Below are 18,626 nucleotides of genomic sequence, written 5' to 3'. Positions count from 1 at the left end.
CAAACAGGATACAGACCTAAACAGAGAACTCTCAACAGACAAATCTAAAATGGCTGAAAGACACTTAAGGAAATGTTCAACATCCTTAGCCATCAGAGAAATGCATATGAAAATAACTCTGAAATTTCATATTACAGCTGTAAGAATGGTCAAAATCAAAAACACCAATGACAACTTATGCTGGAGAGGTTGAGGGGTAAAGGAAACACTCCTGCATTGCTGGTAAGAGTGTTAACTGGTGTAGGATTTCTTTCTGTTTGTGTGTTGCTTTCATTGGATAATGAATAAAGAAACTGCCTTGGCCTAGTTGATAGGACAGAACTTAGGTAGGCAGAATAGACATAACTGAATGCTGGGAAGAAGGGCAGAGTGAGAGAGACGCCATGAATCTCCTGCCTGAGACTGATGCTGGTTAGAATCTTGCCAGTAAGCCACAGTCATGTGGCAATACATAGAGTAATAGAAATGGGTTAAATTAAGATATAAGAATTAGCCAATAAGAAGTTAGAGCTAATGGGCCAGGCAATGTTTAAATGAATACAGTTTCTGTGTGATTATTTCGGGTGTAAGCTAGTCGGGCAGCCAGGACAAGCAGCCCTCTCCTCCTGTTACAGCTAACTGGTACAGTTCCTTTAGGTATCAGTATGGCGATTTCTCAGAAAATTAGGAAACAACCTTCCTCAAGACCCAGCAATACCACTTTTGGGTCTATACCCAATGGATGATCAATCGTACCACAAGAACATATGCTCAACTATGTTCATAGCAGCAGTATTTGCCACAGCCAGAACCTGTAGGTCCATATTTCTACATGGTGTGACAGCCGAGTTTTCCAGCCATGGTTAGTATCCTGAGCAGACAGGCTGTCCCTACCCTAACAAAAGCTCAGGATATGCTACTACTCCTTTTCTTTTGTAATTATGTAGATTGACTGAGAAGAGGTGTTAATTCCAAGGTAGTGACAGAGCTGTGGATGCTACTGTAGTCCTGCTACCTTGGAAACAGAATGTTAATGAAGTTCCACTTTAGTTTACCTGGGGAGGGGGGGAGAAAGGTGTTTGGATAATAAAGGCAGGTCATCTTCAGGATTTGAATGAGCCCGACTCCCTTCTGAAATTGCTGTGTGAACTGTGTTTCCATGCCGGTCCAGAGAGGGAAAAATAGTTTATCTTGGGGCCTCAGACCCCGACAAGAACCTGGAAACAATCTAAATGTCCCTCGACCGAAGAATGGATAAGGAAAATATGGTACATTTACACAATGGAGTACTACACAGCAGAAAAAAATGCCGTCTTGAGATTTGCAGGCAAATGGATAGAGCTAGAAAACATCATATTGAGTAAGGTAACCCAGACCCAGAAAGACAAATATCATATGTACTCACTCATAAGTGGCTTTCAGACATAAAGCAAAGAAAACCAGCCTATAATTCACAATCCTAGAAAACCCAGATAATAATGAGGACCCTAAGAGAAACATATATGGCTCTAATCTACATGGGAAGTAGAAAAAGACAAGATCTCCTGAGTAAACTTGGAGCATGGGGATCATGGGAGAGGGTAGAAGAGAAGGGAAGGGAGGGGAGGGGAGCAGAGAAAAATGTATAACTCAATAAAAATCAATAAAAAAATTTTAAAAAGAACATGCAACTAATGTTTGGGTACAATTTAGAATAAATATGTAATTTTTGAGAAATTGAAAAAAAGAGAAAGTATCTGCCCAGAAACATTTCAGATACTAAGTCAAGCAACATACATTATACTCGTTACTAAGAATACAGTCTTTCAATGCAGTATTAAACCTAAACAAGTATATCTTGATTAAGAGGTCAACAGTTTCTACAATCCATAAGAATTTTCTTCATAATCTCCTTAATGTTTCAGGCCTAATCTGGGAAAGAATGAAACAGACAGATGTAGTGGAAATACACCAACCTTTGAGAACTGATTACAGTCTAATGGCTGAAAAAGCAACCTTGAGACCTTTACTTCTAATCAAGATAGGGCATAAAGCCTCAATCTGTTATTCTACGAGAAACAAATGTACCAGACACCAACCAAGGTAGGTAGTAAAGTTTCGGAGGAGTAATAGGAAACAAACAGGTGGTTTTTTATAGTTATCTCAGTGTACTTCCTGGGCAGTATTTGCAAAAAATCAGGGCGGGGGCAATCAGAGACCAGAGCAATCTCCTGAGCTCTGGAGACAAGAGCACTGACACTGCGGTGGTTAGAATTCAAGGGACAGTACAGAGAAACAAAGTCATCTGTGGATGTGAGGGTTACCCTTAAGCACTGAATGTGAAAAACTGCCTGACCCAGAGGAGGAAACACCTAAATGGCCAAGGTCATACTGTTCCCAGCTGCTGATGGTAGAACAAAATCCTTTCAACTCAGTAGAATGCATAGGACCAAAATCCAACTCCAACTGCTCTGGTTTTGTCTAGAAAAGCTTAAGAGTCTAACTGTTTTCCAGTAACTTCTCTGCACCCCATAATATTATTCAAGGTTAGTTGGAGGAATACCCAAAAATTGCATCACCCAACAAAGAAAAGCCTCAATTTCTGGCACCAATAAAAAAAATTACCAAGCATATAAACAAACAGGAAAGTAAAAATCTATGAAGAGAAAAATCAATCAAAACTTAAAAAAGTAACAATGAGATGACTAACATCAAGATTCAGAATGGGCAGGTGGACAAAATGAGAGTAACAGCCTATTAGACACTGAAGAAAATTACTTGTGGAGGCCATTTCCACCTTGTCTGACAGTCAGAGAGTTTAGATATGTGATAAGCATAGTTGCCTGCCCTAACTCAGGAGGTGATTGCTTGGTTCTTTTGAAATTAAAATAGCTCATTCTAGTAAGTCCAGGCCATTCTGACAGGTGGTCAGGATATGCAAATGTATTTTTGCTCCTTTAGTAACTAGGAGGTTACCTAGGGAAAGGTGTCTTCAGAAGACTTGACCTAAGGCACCTTTGCCACCTTGACAACAAAATGCTAATGATTTGATGTCTCAGAGTGATAAAGCCACTGACTGTGAATTATCCTTTTGTATCATTTAAATAAAGTCATTTGTTACCCCCCACCCTTTTATGTTGGGTATAAAAGCTGTGGAAAAATAAACACTAACCCTAATTTCTGTCATTGGAATGCCTTCCCCATACTTTCTATGTTTTCTGTCTTATTATTTTTAATGCGTCTTCATTTTTTTTACTTGTATTTCTTCAATTCCCACGCCCCTACCCTAGTAAAAAGTACTTTTGTCAAGGCCAGTCCTCGACAATTACTCTATTTGAAGGCAGGACACACACACACACACACACACACACACACACGCATGCACGCAGAGAAATGTCTGGTACAATTTATAAGAGTGGAATGCATATGAACTGGAGACCCCAAACAGAAATGCAGTAGACAGAAAATAAAAAAATTAAGAAATAATAGAAAATACAACTGGATAGAATGAAGATGGGGCGCTGAGCGCGATGGCTTAGTCATTAAAAAAACATTGGCTCCTCTTCCAAAGGATCTGGGTTAAATTCCTATCACTTACAAAGTAGATCAGAACCAAGTTCCAGTAATAGAAAATCTGATGCCCTTTTCTGAACTCCTTGGGCACAGGCAAGCATGTGGTGATATGCAGATACAAATTCAGTAAGTAAAAAACAAAAACAAAACAAAAAAACCCAGACCTTTACTGCATACCATATACAAAACTCAAAATTTGAGATGTAGTTCAGTGATACAGTCTATGTCAAAAATGTGGTAAGCCCTGAATTTAATCCCTGGTGTGTGAGGAAAACACACATAACTGAAAGTCAACATGGTCATGGATTACGCAACAACACGGTAACAGCAAAAAAATAAAGTCGGGCGGTGGTGGTGCACGCCTTTAATCCCAGCACTCGGGTGGCAGAGGCAGGCAGACCACTCTGAGTTCGAGGCCAGTCTGGTCTACAAGAGCTGGCTCCATAGCTACTAAGAAATCCTGTCTCAAAAAAACCAAATAAATAAGCAAGCAAGCAACCCGTGACTCATTAAAATTAAAGTATTTTGAAGTCACGGGTAGTGGTAGTATTATACACCATTATTTCCAACACTCAGAAGGAAGAAGCAAGTGGCTCTGTGAGTTCAAGTTCACCCTGGTCTACAGAGTGAGTTCTACAACAGTCAGGGTTACAGAGAAAAACCTTATCTGGAAACACAAAAGAAAAAAAAAATGTGCTTTAAAGAACAACATGAGAATAGAAGAATATTTGCAAATCATAAATCTGCTAAGTCATTTATATCCTTAAAACTCAAGAGAGGATGGAGAGCTGGCTCAATGAGTAAAAGCACTTAGGCAAGTATAAGGGCCTGAGTTCCAATTCCCAGAATTTACATTAAATACCAGACAGTGTGAGCATCTATAATCCCAGAGTCCTCAGGGAGATGGGAGGCAGAGAAAAGAGAATCCAGAGAAGCGCTTAGAAACTTGTAGTCCTGGCAGCAGATGCAGAAAACAAACAAAAAAGAGACCCTGTCTCAAACAAGGTTGAATGGTGGGTACACCAAGGCTGTCCTGACTTCCATACAGCACAGCAGCACTTGTGTATTTGCATTTACATACAAATGAAGGCACACTCGCGCACATACAATTTAAAAAATAAAGAAAAAAAATGAGTACAACTAGAGTAGTAGTTTGCCTTTTAATCCCAGCACTTGGGAGGTGGAGGAAAAAAGCTCACAAGCCTGACACCAGCTTGGGCTACATACAAAGTGAGATCTCAAAAACACTCAAAGAAAAAAAGTGTAATACATATTTTCTTCAAATAAATACACAAAGGGCCAACAACAACATGAAAAGACACTTAATATCATTATCTATGAGGAAAATGGAAATGTAGCCCACCCAAATCAAAACGATGAACTACTTCAAATCCACTTGGATCAATATACTCAGAGGCAATAAGCAGAAAAACTCAAACCTTATTTATGTGCTGCTAGTGAAAACATAAAATGGCCCAGGCAATTATCAGCATGGCAGTTTCTTAAAAAGTTCAATATGGAATTAATATACAGGCAGGCAGGTAACACTTCAGTATATTCTCATATGTGCACATAAATGACTACAGAAGGCTGGGCGGTGGTGGCGCCCACCTTTAATCCCAACACTCAGGAGATGAAGGCAGAAGAATCTCTGTGAGTTCGAGGTCAGCCTGGTCTACAGAGGAAGTTACAGGACAGGTTCCAAAGCTACACAAAGAAATCCTGTCTCGAAAAACAAAACAAACAACAAAAAAAAAATTACAGAAGAATGTTTTAAGACTCAAAACTGCAAACAATCCAGATAACTGACTTGATAAATATTTAAATAAAATGATATGCTTATTGCCATACAATATTATATGCAAAACAAATATGTGCTAGAACAAGGATCAACTTGTTAAAATACTTGTTAAGGGAAAGAGCTAGTGATGAAATATCATCTATCATATGAATGCCCTTACATGTAATGTCCGGACAGTAAAAACCCACCAAAAGGAAAAAGTAACACTTCTTGGAAAGGATGCTATGGGGAAACGGGGAAAAACAACAACAACAACAACAACAAAAACGGATGCTAGTAAATACAGCATTCTCAAACTGAGATAAACACTGCATAAATCTGTAAATATACAAAATTCACCAAACCTTCACTTTAGGTTGATGAACTATATGATGTATGAATTATATTTCAAGCTGTTATAAGAAAAAGAGAAAGGGAGACAAAAAATGTTACTTATGCAAAGAAAACTATTAATCCAGTGTGATAGTTAACCTTGATGGTCAATCTGATGGAATTCAAAATCAACATGGAAACAAATATCTGGGCATGTCTCTGAAGGATTTATCTAGATTAGGTTAGCCGAGGTGGGAGTGGGTGGTACGATTCTATCCTTAAGGTTTCAGACTGGAAAAAAAAAAATGGGCTGAGCACTAGCATTCACCTCTGCTTCTTGCCTGTCTCCTGCTCCGGACACTATATGCTCCCAATCATAGACTGTATTTCCTGAAACTGAGAGTCAAAGTAAACCCTCCCTTCCTGTAGGCTTGTCAGGTATTTTAAACTAGCAATGAGACATGTATCTAATACACCAACAGACACAAAAGTTCAGTAAATTCAAACATGGAGACCAGCAAGAAGGGGAAGTTGGGAAGAAGGAAAGAGAGACAGAAGGGAGAATATGAATGAAAATGCCTTCATGGAAGTCCTTCACTATGGAAAGTGAATCTATGTCACTGATAATAAATGAAAATTAATTATCAAGATTTCTCTAGCCAGATAAATTATTTCTAACAAAAAATTGCAGAAAAAAACTATATGAACATACACAGTAACCAAAATAAAATATTTATTTTATATATTATTATTTATGGCTTAAAATAAATAAAATGTAAAAGGCAGTCATATGGGGAAAATTACATTTCATAAAGAACAAAGATAAAATGTCAGTAGATGTCTAGTTATAAAAAATGACTGAAGCACAGTCTTTAACGTTCTGGGGGGAAAGATCCTACCAATGCAGTGTAAATAAAAATTTCCAAATGAAGGCAAGTTTTTCGTTAGAGGGAAGCTGAAAGAATTTATTAACAGTAGCTATATGAGGTAGAAAATTCTTTAGGTAGTATAAAAACAGTATTACCCGATGGAAATTTATTAGAAATACAAGCTATACAGCTCTACTTCTGAGATTTTCAGATTTGGAATTATTGGCATATAGATATTACCAGTGAAATTCCTAATCTAATAATCTGAAATGTTCCAAAATCTGAGATTTTAAAATATGGATATTAAGTATTAGATCTCAGGTCTTTCAGAGTAGGAATGTTAATATCTGTAGTAAATATAACATACAAACTTTTAAAAATATTTTATATTTCTCTATAAAACAACTGACTAGCTGGGCAGTGTTAAGTTGGGAGCATGGCCCCCAGGTCCTGGCCTGGGAATTGCATTGCTCTGGACTCCAAATCCCAGCATGCCAGGTCCTGACCCCTCCCTGGGGGATGGGGGAGTCAGGACCACTCCCACAGGGTATTTAAGTGAGCTCCCCCAGAGGAGAAACACGTGGTTTTCTGGTCTGCGTGGGCTCCCTGCAGTTCTATTTCCCCACCATGCACTTGGCCACCCAAGCATCATTCTTAATAAGAGAGCGTTATTCTTGATAAAATGATGGGATTTTGATTTGGGTTGATTTGACCTAATTGTATTTCTTGTGCTGGCAGAGCTACCCTTTTCTTATAATTTTTACTTATCAGGCAGTAGTGGCACACGTGGGAGGCAGAGGCAGGTGGATCTCTGAATTCGAGGTCAGCCTGATCTACAAAAAAGTTTCAGGACAGTTTTTTGAAACCCTGTCTCAAAAAACTAAAACCAACCAACCAACCAAACAAGTGACTAATGTCAGGTGTGATGGCATTAGCCTACAATACTGTCATTTGAGAGATGAAGGCAGAAGGATTAGGCACAAGTGTTAGGCACTCAAGATCATACTTGGTGTATTAAGTTCAAGGCCAGTCTGGCTACACATAACACTATCTCAAAACGAACAAACATGGACTATTTTAAAGTAAAACTAATAGAAACTACAAGATTTAGGGCAGATGAATATAACATATGACAAAAGCATAAAGATCAGAAAGTGCAGTGTCAGGTTCTAACACAACACAGAAAGTGGCATACGATAATGTACACTAAAATAAGTCAAACATTCATTCATCCATTTATTTCAAAAAGAGGTAAGAAAACAAAATATAGAACAGAATGGGGTCATTAAAAATTAGTAAGATGGTGAGTTTAAGGTCTAACATTCACACTAAAATGTCTAAATAGACCCCAATAACATGAACTACTTATTTACCAGTTTTAAATACATAGGGACAAGAGTACAAAAATAATCTAATACAGTGAGAAGAAAGCTGGAGTAACTGTGCTGCTAACAGACAAAGGAACCAAATGACTAAATCCTACCATAATAAAGTCAACTTAATCAGGAATCCAGACTCCTAGGTATTTATGGAACTTGTTTGTAAGAAAGTCATGAAAACACTTTGGCAAAACCAAGTAAGACTGTGAAGAGAAAGAGAAATCCAATCAAGAGATTTCAGAACCCTCCACTCAATTAACAAGACAAAAACGATATAGAACATACCACAATTCGACTAACCTAACTTCACTAATTTAAAAGACCACAAAACAGCAGCAAAAGACAACTTACGTCAAGTGCAGATGGAATGCTTACTAGACAAGACTCCATAAACTCAAAGAGATTACAATAAAAAATGTTTTCTGTCAAAATCATGTTGGGATTAAATTTAGAAATCGGTAGATACCTAGAAAATGCTAGAAATTACCTCATTGGTCAGAACAATTAAAAGACTAACTGGAAACTATTCTATACAGAAAGAAAAGAAACTAAGTTTCAAATCAATGAAGGAATGGATGTGGCTTCTGTATTAATAAACTAGAAAAGAAGAAATTTAATCCAAACCTGAAATAGTAAGAGAACAGATTAAACCAATGAACCAACAGCTGGTGCTTTTGACAAGTGAAAATACACACACACACACACACACACACACACACACACACACACACACACCTCTAGCCAGAAACAAATATGAGTCTAAGGCCAGCACAGACAATGGTGAGACCCTGCCTTCAAAACAAACAAACAAATCACATTCTGTTGGGGGTAAAGTCCACAAGCCTCTGAGTTCAATCTCCAGCACCATGTGGAAAAAGGAAAGAAATGGGTCATGAAATGAAATCCCGGAAGTTTATAGTGGCTTTAACAACCATTTCCAAAACCAGGAAAACCATTTAGCTATCCAAGCAGGAACTGGATGATGTAAGTGCTCCAAACAAGCACTGGAATGCTAACAGTAAGCACTTACACAGCTTTGAATACTATATATATATATATATATGTATATATATATATATCTGATATATATAATGCCAGCAGGACATGACGCATGTTCAGTTTATCACATTCTGTTCTCATGAACAGACTGATGTTGTTATAATGGGAAAAATTTATTAAAGTTTATAGTCTCTTCTCAACCTCTCTCTCACACTCTCCTGCCATGCCATGCTTTCACCTAGTCTTTTGATCTCAGCCTTCTCAGTCTCTATAACAATAGTTCTCAACCTGTGAATTGTGACCCCCTTAGGGGTCGAACGACCCTTTCAGAGTCGCCTGAGACCCCTGAAAAAAAAAACTAGGCATTTACATTACGATTCTTAACAGTAGCAAAATTATAGTTATGATGTAGCAACACAAATAATTTTATGGTTGGGGGTCACCACAACATGAGGAACTATATTAAAGGGTCACAGGAATAGGAGAGTTGAGAGCCACTGCTCCAGACTCTGACACTATAAAACAACTTTGAGACTATGTGCATAATTAACAAACCTACCAAGAAATCCAAATAACTATACATTTATAAAGATTCTGGAAAAAATAAACTAAACATCTAACTGACATTCTAGAAGAAACAAGAATTACAGTTGATCTTTACTGTTTCCTAGTTTAGTACTGCTTTGATTCCCCCACAAACACTAAGTCAGTCATTCAGATATGTGAGAAGCAGACAAGAAGTTACCTAATGTACACATTCACAGCAGTTCAGTAAGGCCTGCCTGCAAACAATCTAAAGGACTTAGGCATAGTGAACCTATCAAAAAAATCAAAGCGCTTTAACTAACCCAAAGATCTACAAAGATTTAGGAAAAAAAGAAAAAGTTCACAGCATTGACAAAGAACATTCCTGTTAGCACATAAAATGCATATATTAACCAAATGTATGTTTGTGCATATAATAATCAAGTAAAGTAGGACTTTATTTATCACACAAACAAAAGGTAAACTAACTAGTAGATATTAGTCTACCAAGACTGCCCCCTGCCAAAGTGAGGGGCAGGGCCAGCTGTTCCATGCCTGAATCACTTTGGCAGCAGGCTAGGGGAGGAACTAGCTCTCCTGTGATCACACCTCTCCTGTACCCATGCCATACAGGCCAGTTCTCACAGGGCCAGTGAGGGGCAGGGCTGACTATCTGGCCTTGTTGTGTTCTTTTTAAAAAATACTTTTTTTGTGTGTTTCCCTTCCTAAAGTTCCCTCATCTCAGTTCTATTTGGCTTATATCATCATCTCAGAAGTTTTCCTTAATCATGTCAAGCTAGTAAAACCTTCTCAAAGATAACACTTCAAGAATTTGTGTTCTCTATTTATCACAGTTTCATAACTATCATGTCAGGAACTCCTACAGTTTGTAAAGTTCTGGAAATCTTTATATTTAATTGCCTACTCATCAGTTCAGAAAGGAATGAATGGCATATAAATAATTTCTAACAAGTGAGTGACGATTTAAAACTACCACTCAGCATCTGCTTTCTCTACTTGGAGTTTCTTCCTCTCTCACTTTAGCCTGACCTATTCTTAATTTCTATAAGACAAGCATTGGTGAGAGAGAGCAGACTAAGCTGAAAAAATAAAGGCTACTTGACTCTCAAGTTACACTTAATACTTATCAAAAGAGCTTTAGATAATAGTTTTAAAAAAATCATAGAAAGTTACTGATTCAATATTTTAGTCACAGTATGTTATTCTTCACAGAAAAGTAAATCTGAATAAAGCTTTCTCAATAAACTCAAATGTTACAGTGTCACAGATAAAAACTAATGTGTGGCGTAAAGGCAAAGCACCCGTTTCAAAAATCTTTCAGTAAATGCCACTAAGTTCAGAGCCAAGCCTGTATCTCCTGGAAGTTAACTGCATATAGTTCTGGTTAGTACACTTCCTCCTGCCCTACACTGGTGTATCTCAAAAAGGCCTGGAACAAACACAGCTGTTGAATATTACAAGTGCACTTCAAAAGTAGGTAATCACAGCTACCCCCTCCCCATTAAAACAGGTACAAAAGAGATATGAAAGTTGACATCTTCAGGCAGAATTTCAAGATTCCTGTGACAAAAGTTTGTTTATAGTGGGCAAAAAGTACCACCCCCAGTCAAGAAGCTATTGGCATTTGATTGCTGTTACGTAAGGGAAAAGTCAGTTTTCTTCAATGGAGTGACACTTGAAATATTAACCACACTCCAGGACATACCTCATATTCAGAAGTAATTGGCTAATACAAACTGGACTCCATGTCTTTTATTTATTTGTTTGCTAAGAGAAAGAAAGAGAACATGAAGTTGGACAGGTAGGGAGGTAGGAAAAGATCTGGGAGGAGTTGGGGTGGAGAGTGAGTAGGATCAAAATGTATTATATAAAATTAAAAATAAATAAAACTAAGTTTAAAGCACTTGTTTGTTCAACAACACTGCTGTTGGCCAACTGTTGTACTAGGGAAAACAAAGGCAGCAAAGATATTACAGGAAACCTGGAGACAGGGAAGCATAGACAAGTATGAAAGGGGATACACTCCAAGAGTACCAGCTGCAGAATCACCAACAGAAGCTGAGAAGTAAACTGAAAGCAGATGCTGAGGCCAAACAGAATCTAAGCTATCTTATATATTCAAGGAGAGGAACTCTGAAACCTGAGGAAGAAGAGCCTATTAAACCAAAATTCCAGCTGGGAGCTATAAATGAGAGAGGGACGATTCAACAACAGGCAGAGATGCTCACAACCAGTGAAATCTGGCTCAAGTCAGATCAGTACTCCTCCATAATGAGCTTAAAAATAAACAAGTGGATTTACTCCTAAAGAAAAAAAGGTCATAAAATTTCCATTTCCAGAAACTATCAAAGGACTGAAAACTGAAAAAAAAAAAAAGAAAGAAAAGAAAAAAAGAAAAAGAAAAACAATAGACCAAAACCTCCAAGAGGCCCAGAAGGAAGGGGACATTTTCAGATGGTGGGCACTAGGCAGCACAGCAACAGTTAAAGGTGGAAAATAAAGTCAGCTAAATAACCGTTTCAGCCTTCTGCCCAGTGTCCTGAAAATATGCTACAGGACAGAACCCAGGCAGAGTCTGGTGGTCTATTTAAGTTGAGATGAAGCTGGAGTCCGGAGAGGCCAAGGCAGGTGACATTCACAGAACTGAGTGCTAAATAGAGAGCTACATAAGATGTGAAGAAAGTTCTCCATGAGTTTTCATGTACGAAATAACCCTGACATGAAGAGGAGAGCAGAGAGAAACTGATAAGAACAGAGAAAGCAATCCTTGGGATCTCAACGATCAGAACAATTTGATCTTCCATCAGCCAGAATGAAAAACCTTTTAACCAGAGAATACTTAGGAAAGTACTACTTAAAAGCAAGTTTCAAGGAAATCAAACAGTTGCCAAGATATTTAACTCCATCTCAGAACAAAGCTCAAGAGTATTTCTAAGAATATAAAATTATCAAGAACTCAAGAAGTAAACCTCTGTACTTTGCATATTCAAACAAAAATTATAAAATCATGCAAACAAGAAGAAACAAAATGACTTTAACCAACCTTAAACAGAAACAGTCCCAAAGATAATAAAAAGATAATAAAGTTATATTTGATATATGCTTTAAAAAGAGAGAAAGAGAAAGAGGAAAATGTAAAGGCAAGGAAAACAAATTCCCATAACCTCTAGTGATGAAAATATTAGATGACACTGAAGTAAAATTAATGAAATTAAGGGTATAGCAATGAAAACTAGTTCAAAATAAAAATAAAATAAAGGTAACAGTAAATTAAGCCTAACCAATCTAAAAGACAATTTAAGTAAGCTAAAATGCAACTAACCACACACTCCTAAAGGGACAGGGGAGGAAAGCAGAACAAAATTATCCGACAATGTAAATTGTAAACCCACAGATCTAAGAAGTTTAACAAAATCTAATCACCAAAGAAAGTGTGTATGTGTGGGGAATACTACAAAAACACATCATAATCATGGTACTTAAACCAATGACAGGGCTGGAGAGATGGCTCAGTGGTTAAGAGCATTGCCTGCTCTTCCAAAGGTCCTGAGTTCAATTCCCAGCAACCACATGTGCTCACAACCATCTGTAATGAGGTCTGGTGCCCTCTTCTGGCCTGCAGGCATACACGCAGACAGAATTATGTATACATAATAAATAAATAAATAAATATTTTAAAAAACGACGAAAATCTCTTAAAAATTGTTTCATAAAATGACAGACATAACAGAAGCAATGATAGGAATGATTGTAGACTTAAGAAAAACAACATAAACAAGAGACAAAGGTGAGCCTTATTGAAGAATCCATTAACTAAGAATTCTTCCTCCAGCAAAAAAACTTTCAAAATAGCAAAACACAATGACCCAGAATCTGAAAGAAGAAAAAAAAAAAAACAAAACCTATCACTAGACTTTCATTACAAGTATTTCAGTTAGAAGGAGAAAAGAAACACAAATTTGCCTTTATAAAACTGAAGAACACTAGGAAACCTAGGTGGGCAAAAACAACTTATTTCTCATTATATTATTAATGAAACTACCAACATACAGTGAGGCTTAGAACTAGAATACAAGGATAAAATTTAAAAATCATAAAGGAAGACTTAAAGTCTGTCTGTTTGATATGCCAGCAATGAATAAATGGAATTCAAAGTAAAAACACCATTTACATGTGCACTATGAAAAAGGAGAGATACAAAATGAGGAAAAGTATGAAATTCCATAAAAAGATATCAAGTAAGAATGAACAAGTAAAAAGACAGCCCATGTTCATGGCTAGGAAGACTGAATATTGCCAAAAATCTCAGCTCTTCCCAACTTAATATACAGACTCAAAACCTAAAAAAAAAAAAGAAAAGAAAGAAAAACATTTAAATAAGAAAGTCTGCCCTCGACTATCAAGAAGACAAGCCACGGGCTGAAAGAAGCTATTTATACAAGGGCACATCTGGGAGATGTAGTTCTGTAGAAGAACACACTTAACATGCATGAGGCCCTGGACATCATCTCCAAAGTGAAAACACAGAGTGGGAAAGAGATCTGATTAAAGACTTGTATTAGTTCTTGTGTATTAGTTCTTGTTGTTAACAAGAACTAATAAGGGAAGAATGGGCTTGTTCTGGCTATTGTTCTACCCAATGGCTCTCAACCTCCCTAACGCTATGAACCTTTAATACAGTTCTTCATGTTGTGGTGATCCCAGCCATAAAATCTGTTGTAGGAGGCCACTTGTTTGTTTCCCAGCTGCCCAGATCCCAAAATAACCACACAGAAACTGTATTAATTCAGTCATTGTTTGGCCCATTAGCTCTAGTTTCTTATGGGCTAACTCTTACATCTTAATTTAACCTATTTCTACTAATCTGTGTATTGCCACGTGGCTGTGGCTTACCAGGTAAAGTTCCATCTGGCGCTGTCTCTGGTGGGGCTACTGACAAACTGCCAATATAGGCAAAACTGCCTGAAATTTTCTGCTTCATGAAAAAGTCTGGTGGATACTATGGGCCTGTGGGCTGAAGATAAATGACCCAATAATATAGAAAAACTTTGGGTGACTGTCCAGGTAGCAAGATGTCTTTGTCAATTCTAGAGATTTGGAAGTTGCTTACAAAGCACTTTCTGTTACTTAGGTAATATTATATCCTTCTCTAGTCTTTGACAGAGTTAAGAATATATAGTTATAATTATAGTTTTCCTTAGTTATGATAAAAGAAAAAGTAGAGTAAATGTTGTAACTGTAATTCTTAATTGATAACTGTTTTGTTATATGTAATTTTACTATATTAAACATAAAACTTTCCTTTTTTATTTAAACAGAAAAGGGGAGGTGATATAGGATTCCCCTCTACATGCTGTGAATATCATTGGTTAATAAAGAAACTGGCTTGGCCTGATAGGGTAGAGTAGAGCTTGGGGGGGGGGGGGCGGAACCTAAACTAAATGCTAGGAGAAAGAAGGAGTTGAGCTGCCACTGGAGACAAACATGTTGGAACCTTGCAAGTAGGCCACAAACATTGTGGTAAAATATAAAATAATGAAAATGGATTAATTCTAGATGAAAGAGCTAGCTAACAATATGCTTAAGCTATTGGCCAAACAGTATTGCAAATAATATAGTTTCTGTGTGATTATTGCAGGAGTCTGGGCGGCTGGGAACAAGCAAGAGCCCTCCCTACAACAAAAATTGATTTGCTGCTACTTCATAACTGTAATTTTGCTACTGTTATGAATCATAATGTAAATTTTTGGAGATAGAGGTTTGTCAAAGGGGTCACAACCCACAACTTGAGAATCACTATTCTAGGGCCTCCATTCCAGTACAGCAGGAAAGACAAGAAAGGTAGAAAGCAGAAAAGGCATGCTGGCAAAACCAAGAAGCCAATACAGCATCAACTTTTAGGAAAACAGAATGAACAGAAAATGGAACCAAGCCAGATATAGCCTCAAGGCCCTTCCCCAATGACCCACTTCCTCCAAGACTCCACCTCCTAAAGCCTACAGAACTCTCACACCATCAGCTAGAGACCAAGTATTTAAACACAGGAACCTAAAGGCAGACGTTTCACATTTAAACTGCAACAGAGCTGTTATTTATGCTATATAGAGATCTATTAAAAGCTAAACAACAAAGGAAAAAACTTATTTAAAATGGTCAAAAGATCTGAACAGACACTTTATCAAAGATAATATATCAATGACAAGCATATGAAAAGATAATACTACGTCATTAAGAAACTGAATTTAAAAGGAGATAAGCAACACACACCATCACGATGGCCAAACTCAAAACACCGAGGACAAGAAATTCTAAGGAGACTGTAAAATAGGAATTTTTGTTCGCTCTGGTGCACTTCAGAAAACACTTGAGTAGTTTCTCGTAAAAACCAAGCATACTCTTAGCATATGAGCTTCTTTGGTCCTTAGCAAAATCCACAGGCACATGTTTGGAGTGGCAGTATGTAAAAATGCCAAAACATGCAAGAACACAAGATATTCTTCAGGACATGAGTAAGCAAGAGATGATGGTACTTCCAGATAGTGTGGCATTATTCAGGACTAAATAGAATGAAACTGAGTCATGAAAAGCATAGGATTCAGTAAAAAAAAAAAAAAAAAAAAAAGCCGATCTGAAAAGAATACATACTGTATGATTCCAATTATTCCACCTTCACAAAAAATGCAACTATGAGAACAGAAACATGATTGCCAGGCATGGGAGAATGAATATTCTGAAACAGAATTTCTTGAGAAGAAAAACTATTCTGTGTAATACTATAATGGTGGATCCATGCCTCTATACCAGTGGCTCTCGACCTTCCAAATGCTGCAATCCTTTAAAACAGTTCCTCATGTTGTGGTGACCTCTGACCATACAATTATTTCATTAAGACTTGCTTCTGGCCACCAGCTCCATGCTTCCCTGCACACGGTGGGCTGGCATCAGGCCCTTACTGAGCAGAGCAGGTCTGCTGAGAGTTGCGGCAGCGCATCTTACAGTGAGAATTGAGAAGTCTATGTGGCAAGGCAAGAGATCCAGAAAAATGAAGAAATGGAGCAGCCCCTGCAGAATTGACAGAAGACTAGCCTTAGGGAAGAGGTTATTGCCTCCAGCCTGTTGTAAACAACCAGAACCAAAGAGGACAGGCTGGTCGACCTCCCCCTAACTTTTGATGAGTCATATCCAATAGGCAGATTAATGATGTGTTGGGTGGAGAGGGAGATCATATGAAAATGTTCATGGAAGAGATGAGAGAAATCAGGAGGAAACTTAGAGAGCTACCGTTGATCCCCATAGTCTTATGGGGACTTTTCTCATCACCATAAACATCATGATGAATTCTGCTTATGCCTTGACTTCCACCATTTTCTATAAGATTATACTGTGATCCCAATGGATTCTTTTTCTTTGCATTCTCCTGACATGCCTTTACTGATATGTTTGTGGTGAGTCTTGTGTTGCCACTTTCTAATTGGAGATTGCCTTCTCACTCAGTCTAAGTTTCTGTCAACAGTACAGTACTGCCCATTTGCAAAGAAAAAACAAAGTAAATAAACAGCAAAAAAAAAACTGTTTCATTACTTTATAACTAATTTTGCTACTGTTATAAATCATAATGTAAATATCTGGAATATGACCCCAAAGGGGCCCTAACTGCTGCTCTATACCCTCTATACCATTATGCAGAACATCACAGGAAACCCTAACGTAAACTACAGACTTTGAATGATGATGTGTCAATTTACTAATTGCTGTAATAAATGTATCACTGAAAAAAGATGTTAGCTATGGGAGAAGACTGCTACAGGCAGGAATATAGGAACTACAGACTTACATTCAGTTTTGCTGGGAAGTTTTTCAGCAAAAGACAAAGTCTCAAAAACTAAGGTGAACAACTGAGCAACTGAGCAGACACCTACTATCAACCTCTGGCATACACACCTATAAAAATGACAGACAGCTTTCCTTCCTATACAAAATGTTTATCAGTGTGGTGGTTTGAATGAGAATGACCCCAAAGACTCATATTTGAATGTTTAGGGAGTGGCATTAGGAAGTATGGCCTTGATGGAGGAGGAGGGATCAGTTTTGGGTTTTAAATGCCCAATCCAGGCCCAGCACCTTTCTCTCTTCCTGCTGCATACCAATCTGGATATAGACACCTCTCCAGCACTATGTCTACCTGAGTGTAGACTAAACCTGAACTAAATATTTTCCTTTATAAGAGCTGCTGTGGTCACAGTGTCTCTTTACAGCAATAAAAACCCTAACTAGGACAATCAGGCAATAATAGGTAAACAGAAGAATGTCACTTTTTATAAATATATTTCAGCTAATGAAAAAATTATAGAAAAGAATCCATACTGCAATCCTCAAAGAATTAATGGCTTTGGCCAAGAAACAGCAATAGGAAAGCTTTCGGGTCTTAACATTGTTCCTGAAGGAAAGGTACTGCACCATCTACATGATGACACCTATGAGATATCACCTTAAATCCTATCCAAAAGCTTAAACCTCAGGTCTGTTCTAGACTCTGGACCCATGCGCCCATCTGTAGAAAATACTCAAAATGAAGAACATACTGAGCTTCATTTTGACTATGCAACCTAAAAAATAAAAGTTGGGAAAACAAAATGCTTGATTGTCAACACATAAACTGCAAGAAAAAGAAAATCTGAAGGAGGAACCTGTAATAAAGAAAGATTAGATAAACAGAGTAGAGGAACTATTCTAAATGTTTAAATAAATATAACCAAAAACTACAAGGATGGACTGGTATGATCCTGAAATGAGTGTTGGCAAACAAACTGTAGTCCTCTGGAAAAGCAGTACATACTTAGGAACCATGGGGCCATCTCTCCAACTTCCTACAGAACTTTTAAATATAGTCTCTAAGAAACTTATGCCAGCCAGGTGGTGGTAGCGCACGCCTTTAGTTACAGCACTTGGGAGGCAATCGCAGACGGATCTCTGTGAGTAGAGATCAGTCTGGCCTACAAAACAAGTTCTAGGACAGTCAGGGCCACACAGAGAAACCCTGTCTTGGAAAGAAAAAGGGAAAAAAGAAAAAGAGAAAACTTAAGCTAAATCATCTCTATGAAAACAGTCTCAACATTCAGACTTCAACTAGACTGCTTCCAAATATAAGCTTACCTCTTACAGACTAAGACAACAAAGTGAACATATTAA

The 18,626-nt window shown here is 37.6% G+C and overlaps 1 protein-coding gene and 1 pseudogene across 2 annotated transcripts in view; one reads left to right on the top strand and one right to left on the bottom strand.

Moving 5' to 3' along the window:
- Cnot6 (CCR4-NOT transcription complex subunit 6) overlaps nt 1-18,626 on the bottom strand; it is a 54,303-nt gene that overhangs the window by 20,040 nt on the left and 15,637 nt on the right. The gene's annotated exons all lie outside the window — the stretch shown is intronic.
- On the top strand, nt 16,479-16,811 carry LOC125411552 (protein BEX3-like; annotated as a pseudogene).

The sequence above is a fragment of the Myodes glareolus genome, chromosome 9, assembly GCF_982192425.1.
Source record: "Myodes glareolus chromosome 9, mMyoGla1.1, whole genome shotgun sequence".
Classification (NCBI taxonomy): Eukaryota; Metazoa; Chordata; class Mammalia; order Rodentia; family Cricetidae; genus Myodes; species Myodes glareolus.
This window is presented reverse-complemented; position numbering and strand designations above follow the sequence as displayed.